Genomic DNA, 8,497 nt, shown 5'->3' on the forward strand with positions numbered 1-8,497 from the left:
ATTCAAAACTAATAATAAATTTCTGTGTTAGGATTTGGGAGCTGGTTGGTGGACCAGAAGAAAAAGACTGCGCTCTCTCTCTCTCTCTCTCTCTCTCTCTCTCTCTCTCTCTCTCTCTCTCTCTCTCTCTCTCTCTCCCCCCCCCCCCCCCCCCCCCCCCCCCCCCCGCCACATGCTCTCTTTGCCATGATATACCTTCTCTATGTTCCAAAGCAATGAGCCAGATGCCTCAGAAAGAAACCTGTGAAGCCATGAGTCACAAATCAACCTTTCCCCATTTGGCTTGATTCTTCTAGGTGTTTTGTCACTGCGATGGGAAACCAGCTAACACATGAGCCAATGCTCATTTGTCATCAAGATGTCCCTTTCCCGTCTCATCTCTTACCTTCAGTGAGACAGAGACAACAGCTATTCACTGAGGACAACTCATCATCGATGCGCGTTCTAACCGTAGTCTCTAAAGATGCGCTTGCTATCTCACCCAGTGAGCGCCCTTCAGTATGATCCTCATTTAGAATCTCAGTCTGACAACTAGACATGCTCAAACTGTGTTCTGGACAAAACAGAACGTTTGCTGAAATTAGCCCAACCAGACGCAGGTCAGCCTGGTTCTGAACAAGATTAAGTCACAGAAGATTCTCTTGATGAAATCCTTCCCAGTGGTAAGAAAAAGTTGTGAGGCAGCAAATGCAAAGGAAACTCCATGCTTGCAGGAGTTACCCTCTTGATGGTTGGGTCCCGGGCTCAGAGCGTTGCTTCAAATCAAGCAGGGCTTGGTTTTCTATGCTCGGTAGTTCTTCAGTTACTCTGAGCATAGGTCAATCTGCCCTTGACTGCATATTATCAGCTTGGCCAGCATCTTTGTCTGTCTTTCTCATTCTGTCTTTTGCCCCTTAGTAGGCACTGACTCCCTAGATGCCACAGCCCCACAGCACTTGTTCCAGATGGCAGTGGGGGGACGGCCAGCCAGAATTATCCACCCACGGAGGGCTTCCTTGATGTATGGGTGAATGGATGGGTGACCATGTGTTTACTTGACTATTTTGGCAATTTGCTTTTGAAGTTCGATTTTGGATAACATTTAAAAAAGAAGCAGCAGCCTTTGGCCTACAGACATCTGTTACACATCCCTGTTACTAGGCAAAGAGCACAGACAACATGGTAGCCACCAATTTTGGTTGGATATATCACAGATCAAGCCACGTCATTTGGCTCTACCACGAAGACATTTGAGGAGCTTGGTTGGGTCTGCATTTGACCTCTCTCCTTAATGCTTACAACAGCGCTTGCAACAAAGCAGTTACTGTTACTGTTCTTGTTCTTAGGATTGTAGCCATATAACTGTACCCTGGCAAACTCAAGCCCAATCTGATGCTTTCCAGGAACTGCAGAGGGGCCAGTTTACCCGTCAGTATTAAACTGCTTTCTGTTATTATAACAAATACCCGAAGCTTATAATTTATAAAGAAAAGAGGTGATTTAACTCACAACTTTGAAAGTTGAAAGTCCAAATAAAGGGCAGATGAATGGATCCCGGCTGTATTGCTTCCTGAAGTAGACATCAATATGTCGAGAAAAGTATGTGTGAGAAGAAGCCAAGGAACATGAGGGATGCTGCCTACATTTGTCCAAGGGTAGGTCTCCAATGACAGAGGATGTCCCATCACCGAGTTCTTTTCCTTTTGTGGTGTGTGTGTGTGTGTGTGTGTGTGTGTGTGTATGTGTATAAATGCAATGTGTGGGGTGTGTCCATGGGGGCCAGAAGAGGTTAGATGCCCCAGAGCTAGAGTTATAGGTAGTTGTAAACTGCTGGACTTGGTGGTAGGAACTGAACTTGGGTTCTCTAGAAGACCAGGAAGAGCTATTAAACAATGATACACTGCTCCAGTCCTAGAGTTCCTTTCTTAAAGTTCTGCTACACAATACTGTTACACTGAGAAGCAAGTCTGCAACACATGAACCCTTAGAGGACGAACCATTTATGAACCAGGCTCACCTTGTGCGCTGGGCTGAATGCCACCGAGGAATTGTCAATCACTGATGTAGTCTCCGTCCTGTTCCCCTCTCTTCTATCTTTCTTTACTGAAGTTTAGGCAAAGGAACAGAATTTGGGATGAGAAATGCAAGTCTTATAAAACAGAGCCACTGGTGAATTTTCAGTGGTCTTCCCAGAGTATGTTCAGAGCACTTATTTCCTATTTCAGATCATTGCAGCCATGCTGGAAGATGGATCAGGGGATTTAGTAATATTTCACGATATGCATTCATTGGTGGAAGTTGGGAAAACATTTCTGGATGAATGTGGTATTCTCCGTTTATAGTTTGTTTAATTTAGGAAGCAAGTATAATTGTTACTGATTCGAAAAGTTATGATGAAGTACTACCAAAGAAGCCAGATTGGTCATCTTAATTGACTTGTAATATTCTATTTTGGGGCATTGCCATCAGATGGTGGCATTTTAATTGAACATTCATCAGGCTGCCCAGTTGGAATACAGTTTGACTAACAACTGATATGCAAGATGCTGTTTTCAAATATGTCACTGTGTGTATCTCCCTTTAAAGCTGTGAAGATTTACAGCAACGCATTTAAGTATTAGAAAGAAAAAAAATTATTGGAGAGAAGCCAGATTATCCCCTGTGAGAAACTGTGAAGTTGTGGATTTCCGGGCAGGGAGGTAAATAAGTGAAGTATTACAGCATTTTCCACTCACTAAAAACAGATGTCATGTGACAGTGGTGTCTCATCTGCAGCTGACACCACTTCAAAGGGCAGGTGCCTGGAGTTGTTTAAGAAAAGGCATGTCATGGACAACCTTCAGGAAGTGATGGTAGGGGCAGTGGGAAGACCAGGTCCACGGCAGCCCGGGTCACTATGTCATGAAGGCACACCCATGGAGACAGCCAGGTTCCCATTGCGCTATCCCTGGCTAAACCTTCGGTGTGAGAGTAGGCTTGCAAATGCTTTGAGATATGCTACCAAAGCACAAGCTACGAAGCGAAGAACAAAACCAGCACAGTGGAAAGGCAACCCGCAGGGTGGAGAAGATGCGTGCGAACCGGCACCATCAGCCTCTGGACCGCGTAAAGAACTAAACCGGAGCACCAAGGAAACCTAGTTCAAACGTGGGCGAAGGAAAACAAGAAGCAGGAAGCACTGTGCTACCAGAATCCAAAATACGCCACAAAGATATAGGCACGAAGACAGCATGATGCAAGCATTAAATCAAGTATGCAAAAGCCAGGCTTGGTGGTGTGGAGCTGTGATCTCCACACACACGAGGCTGCTGTAGAAAGATCAAGAGTTCAAGGCCGACCTCGAGTACATACTGAGTTCAAGATCGCACTGGAATACAAGAGACTTTATCTCAAAACAAAGCAAAAGAAGCAATTTCCCCTAAAACAAAATATGCATGTATGTGTGTGCACATATGTGCACACACACACACATACACACACACAACACACACACAAATAGAGAACCCGAAAGGGAACCAGTGTATCTATAGTCAACAGTTCTTTGACAAAAGCAGAGAACAGCCAGAAGAGACAGAACTGTCTGTTTAAGAATGGTGCTAGGGAAATGGGAGATCGATGTGCAGAAGAACGAGGCTGGACCCCTATCTCTCTGCACGTATAAAATAAACTCAAAATGAATTGAAGACATAGATACAATACTAAATTTTGACCCTGCTAGAAGAAAGCAGAAGTGAGATGCTTCAGGATATCCGGGATACTGAGTATGGGCAAGGAATTTTGGATCAGACTCTTTAAAGCATAGGGGAAAAAAACCCAATGGGATTATGTTAAACTTAAGTTTTTGCAAAGAAAAGGAACCAGAGGAGACAACCTACAGAGAAGCTACTTCCAAACTATATACTGCCGTTTGGATCTGGACTGTTTAGGAAAGGCCACCGGGTTAAATAGCTTGGTTGCTGCCTGCTCCATTGGTTCTTGGAGGTGCAGGATCATGAGGAGGTGGGTGTAGTGGGAGGCTGCCAAGTCCCTAGGGAAAGTGCCGAGGCAGGAGCTGGGAATCGAGCGCCTGATTTCTCTCTTTGCTTCCCGGCCAACACAAAGTGAACACCTTCTTCCATTGTTTTCCTATGCTCAAAACAACAGCATCAGGTAGCCATGGTCAGAAACCGTCAAACGGAGCCAAGGAAACCTTCCCTTTTCCTGATTTGCTCCAGAGATTGTGTCAGGGTTGGAAAGCTAACTTGTGATGGAACTGGTAAGGAGTAACTATTCAAGATTTGTAAGGCATCCAACACAACTAGCTAAACAAGAGCTCAATTAATAGATGTCAGTGGACAGTTCTCAGAAGAACACAGACGCGGGCAATTAAGGATGTAAAAATGCTCAGCTTTGGTGAAATACAATTTTTTTTTGAGACGGGGTTTCTCTGTAGCTTTGAAGCCTGTCCCAGAGCTATCTCTTGTAGACCAGGCTGGCCTCGAACTCACAGAGATCCGCCTATCTCTGCCTCCCGAGTGTTGGGATTAAAGGCATGTGCCACCACTGCCTGGTGGGAAAGACAAATTTAAAACCCACAGTGGGATATTTGTTCACTCCAGTTCAAATGGCTGTTCCCAATAAGACAGGGGACTAAAAAGTGTTTGTGGGGAGGCTGCGGGAAGAAGGGAACCCTTGCATACCATTGGTAGGGCTGTAAGTTAATACAGCTGGAGAGAAAGCAGAGGGCAATTCCAGCCATCCTCCTGCAGGGTGTAAGCATGCGCACTCCCTGCATGCAGCTTCATTCACCCTGTCCGCGAAGGCGAATGCCTAAGTGTTCACTGGCTGATGAGCAAAGAAAACATGGTGCAAAACCGCAACGAGGGTCACATCTACCACTAAAAACAGCAAAATTACACGCAGAACTGACGGACGTTATCTTAGTTGAAATAAATCACACATGGAAATACAAATAAACACGTATATGAGAAACTCCAAAGACCTTATCCAGTGGAAGCTTAAAACAGTAGCTAGCAGAGGCTGGGGCAAGTGTGGAGGAAGGAGGGAGGGGGAAGTCAGAATAGCATGTGCTAAATTATAATCCATAAGGATTAAAAAATTCTAGTGTTTTATTGTGCAGTCTAGTAACCATAACTATAATATAGCTTATATTACAAAGAGCTAGGAGGGAATGCTAAAATTTGAGGAGATACATAAACTGAAACTATGTAATTTTAAAATCCCACAATGCACATAGTGACCAAAACATAACGTGGTACCCAATAAATACATATAATTTCAGATAAATTTATATGTGTGTTTCTAACGTCTTTGCTATTTGAAGAAATGCATATGGAAGACATGAACAGACACTTCTCTGATGATGAAACGCAAGTGACCCAGCACAGCACCAAAAGGATGCTAAAGAGTGCTAGTCACCAGGAAAACAAACAAAACCAGGAGGTGCCGTCTCATGACCATTAAAACTTACAGACAAGGGAATAAGTGGGCAAAACACCAGCAAGGAAGTGGAGAGAATGGGACAGTTGTACATCCCTGATGGAAATATCAATGAGCATAGCCACTTTAGAAAACAGCGCGGCAGTTCCTGAAGCAGTTAATTAAACAAATCTTCCATAGTACATAACAATTTCATGCTAGAGATGCGCCATCCATAATTGAAGTTGAGACGCAGTTACAATGTTTGTTGGCTGTGTTACTCATAATAACCAAAAGGCAGAAAAACTCAAATGTCTGTCAAGAGATAAATGGGCAAATACACCACACCACACCACACACACACACACACACACACACACACACACACACACATATACACACACGGAAGGGTAATAGTCTTTAGTCTTAAAATGGAATGGAGTTGATAGTTGTTCCGTGAATGAACCCAGGAAATGTTATGCATGCCAAAGTAAGCCAAACGCAGTAGGATCAACAACATTCATGTGGGGGATTTGGAAGAGTCAAATTCACAGAGACAAAAAGGTTCATGGTTGCTGAGGTGTCAAGGAGAGGGGGCTGGGGAATTGGGCGAATAAGCTGTGCGGATGGGAATTTTCTGTCTGACACTCTTGGGTGCACCCAGTGACACAGACTCCTACACTCAGAGACGGCCACAGTGCTGAGCTTACTCCTTCTGTGTTGCTTAGTTCGACTTAGTACAAGTACTGCCTTCTGTGAGGCAGGGTAGGCGTATCCTAGGTTTCTTTCCATATCCCTGAGACCTAGCTATTATTTCCTTTCTAGCTTTCCACCCCTGCAACAGACTGACAAGCTGAATGGTGAGAAATAATGTGTTTAACTGGGGCAGTGCAGTCCTTGTGGAGAAACACCCTTTGTTGTCTTTTGAAGGTGCAAATGGCCTCACCTATGGTTCACTCATTTAACAAGACTACCCTGCATACGGGCTTCATCATATGCCCAACACTGTTGTCTGAACCGCCTGGGGCATAAGATGGGAAAATGATGGGAACAGATAGTCTTCTATGTCATCGAAGGGTATATGTTATTTTCTGCTGTTTCTGCTCTTGAATTTCTCCTGGTTATTTCCACAGCCATCCACAGATACCCATCAATAGACAATACCTTACAGAATCTCTAGGTCATACAAAAATATGACTTGTATCTCCTTACTGGTTATCCAGGAAAGAACTAGAAGCTCCAGCAATGCTGTTGTCTCTCCTCATCATCAACATTATTATCAACGTCGTCATCAAAACTGGCTTTGCAAGTTTATAGTCCAAATACAATCATACAGTCACTTGTTTCAGTGTGTGTAAAGTCATTTGCTTGAAGTGTGACCTGCCTTATTCTTCAACATGTTCCTCAGAAATCTTTAAAAGCAGAGATTTCTACGTGGCCTATACCACCATAATGTGGGACTGGCCAATTATGAGAGCTGTAATATTTTAAACCAAATGAGTGTCACAATAAGTAAAGGTCAATGCTACTCTACCAAGAAATTATGATTAATTAAGTAGGAAATGTATTGGGGCAAACAAAATAAAATCATAGGATCACAAGGCTGAAGACTTTGCTAGGGTGTGTACTGACTGTACACTGTACCCCGAGGACACTGAACTGGGTGAGTGTCCGGCAGCTTGATTTGGGTGCCAAGTCTGATAAGTTTCTTTCAAAAATGTGATGAGAAACATCTTTAAGGATCTGTGCACAACCTGTGGAACAATAGCATCTTTTGAAAGCACAGAGGTACAAATTGTGGAGCCTTAGCTCTAAACGTCAGTCAAAGAATATTTTAAATTCACTTAGAAGAAAACTTTCCTTTTTAAAAGAATGCTAAGGAATGTTAGAAAATGAAAACCAAGAGGAGAGTCCAATGAAGGCTTCCAAAGAAATATAAATCTGTCATAATTAAAAGAGTGTGCAACTAATCTAAAAATGAGCTGAACACTAACACAAAAAAGTCTATAAACAGTCCCAAGCAGAGAGAAGGATGTAAATAACAGTTTCTAAGTTTGATGCTAAAGGTAACAAAAATTACATGAAAATTATAACCTTGAGGGTGGTGGTAGGAGAACATCAAAAATTAAAAAAAAAAAAAGACTGGTTGAATAGAATGGTGTACATCTGGAATCCCAATAACCCAGAGGCAGAGGCAGGAGGATCACCAGTTGGAGGCCAGCTTTGGCTATGTAGTAAATTCAACATCTCAGTTACATGCTGAGAACTTGTCTCAAATAAAACCAAGGACAGGGGTGTGGGTTAGTGGTAGAGTGAAGGGCAGGGGTGTGGGTTAGTGGTAGAGTGAAGAACAGGGGTGCGGGTTGGTGGTAGAGGGAAAGACAGGAGTGTGGATTAGTGGTAGAGTGCTTGTCTAGCAGACACATAGCCTTGGGTTTGATTCCCAGCTCGTGGGAAAGGAGGGAGACTGAAGAAAACATGGTTGTATGTACAAACATCAGTGTATAAAGAATCTAGAAAAAGAGAAGATGTCCAGTATGAGAACAATGGAATTTACAAACCGGCATGTCAAAAAAAGAAGGCAAAGAGAATGATAAAAAATGTCCCTCAAAACAGAGTATCAGAAATAACCAAGGAAATACAGGTTTTCTAAAACCTGTTATTTGTCAGAAGACCGTTTCTTGACTATCTCTTCTCACTTTATGAATTTCTAAGAATTTTATTTATTTTTATTTGTGTGCATTGGTGTTTTGCCTGCATGTATGTCTGTGTGAATGTGTCAGATCTTGGAGCTATAGACAGTTGCGAACTGCCAGGAGGGTGCTAGGAATTGAACCCAGGTCCTTGGAAAAACAGTCAGTGCTCTTAACCACTGAGCCATCTCTTCAGTCCCTACTTTATGGATTTAGAAGCAATTAAAGAAAATCAACAACTTGGAAGATATTGTTTTTAGCAAGACTATTTACTGTTGCAAGATAATTTATGGCTAAAACCATGTGCTCCCACCTGCAGAATTTATCCCAAGATTCGTAATTACATTTTTTTACACAGGAATCTTTACAGTAATACTGTTAATAATAGTGGAAAAGCCACAAACACT

The sequence above is a fragment of the Alexandromys fortis genome, unplaced genomic scaffold (genome assembly GCF_014885135.2).
Source record: "Alexandromys fortis isolate MF-2015 unplaced genomic scaffold, M_Fortis_MF-2015_v1.1 scaffold_107, whole genome shotgun sequence".
NCBI classification, from domain to species: domain Eukaryota; kingdom Metazoa; phylum Chordata; class Mammalia; order Rodentia; family Cricetidae; genus Alexandromys; species Alexandromys fortis.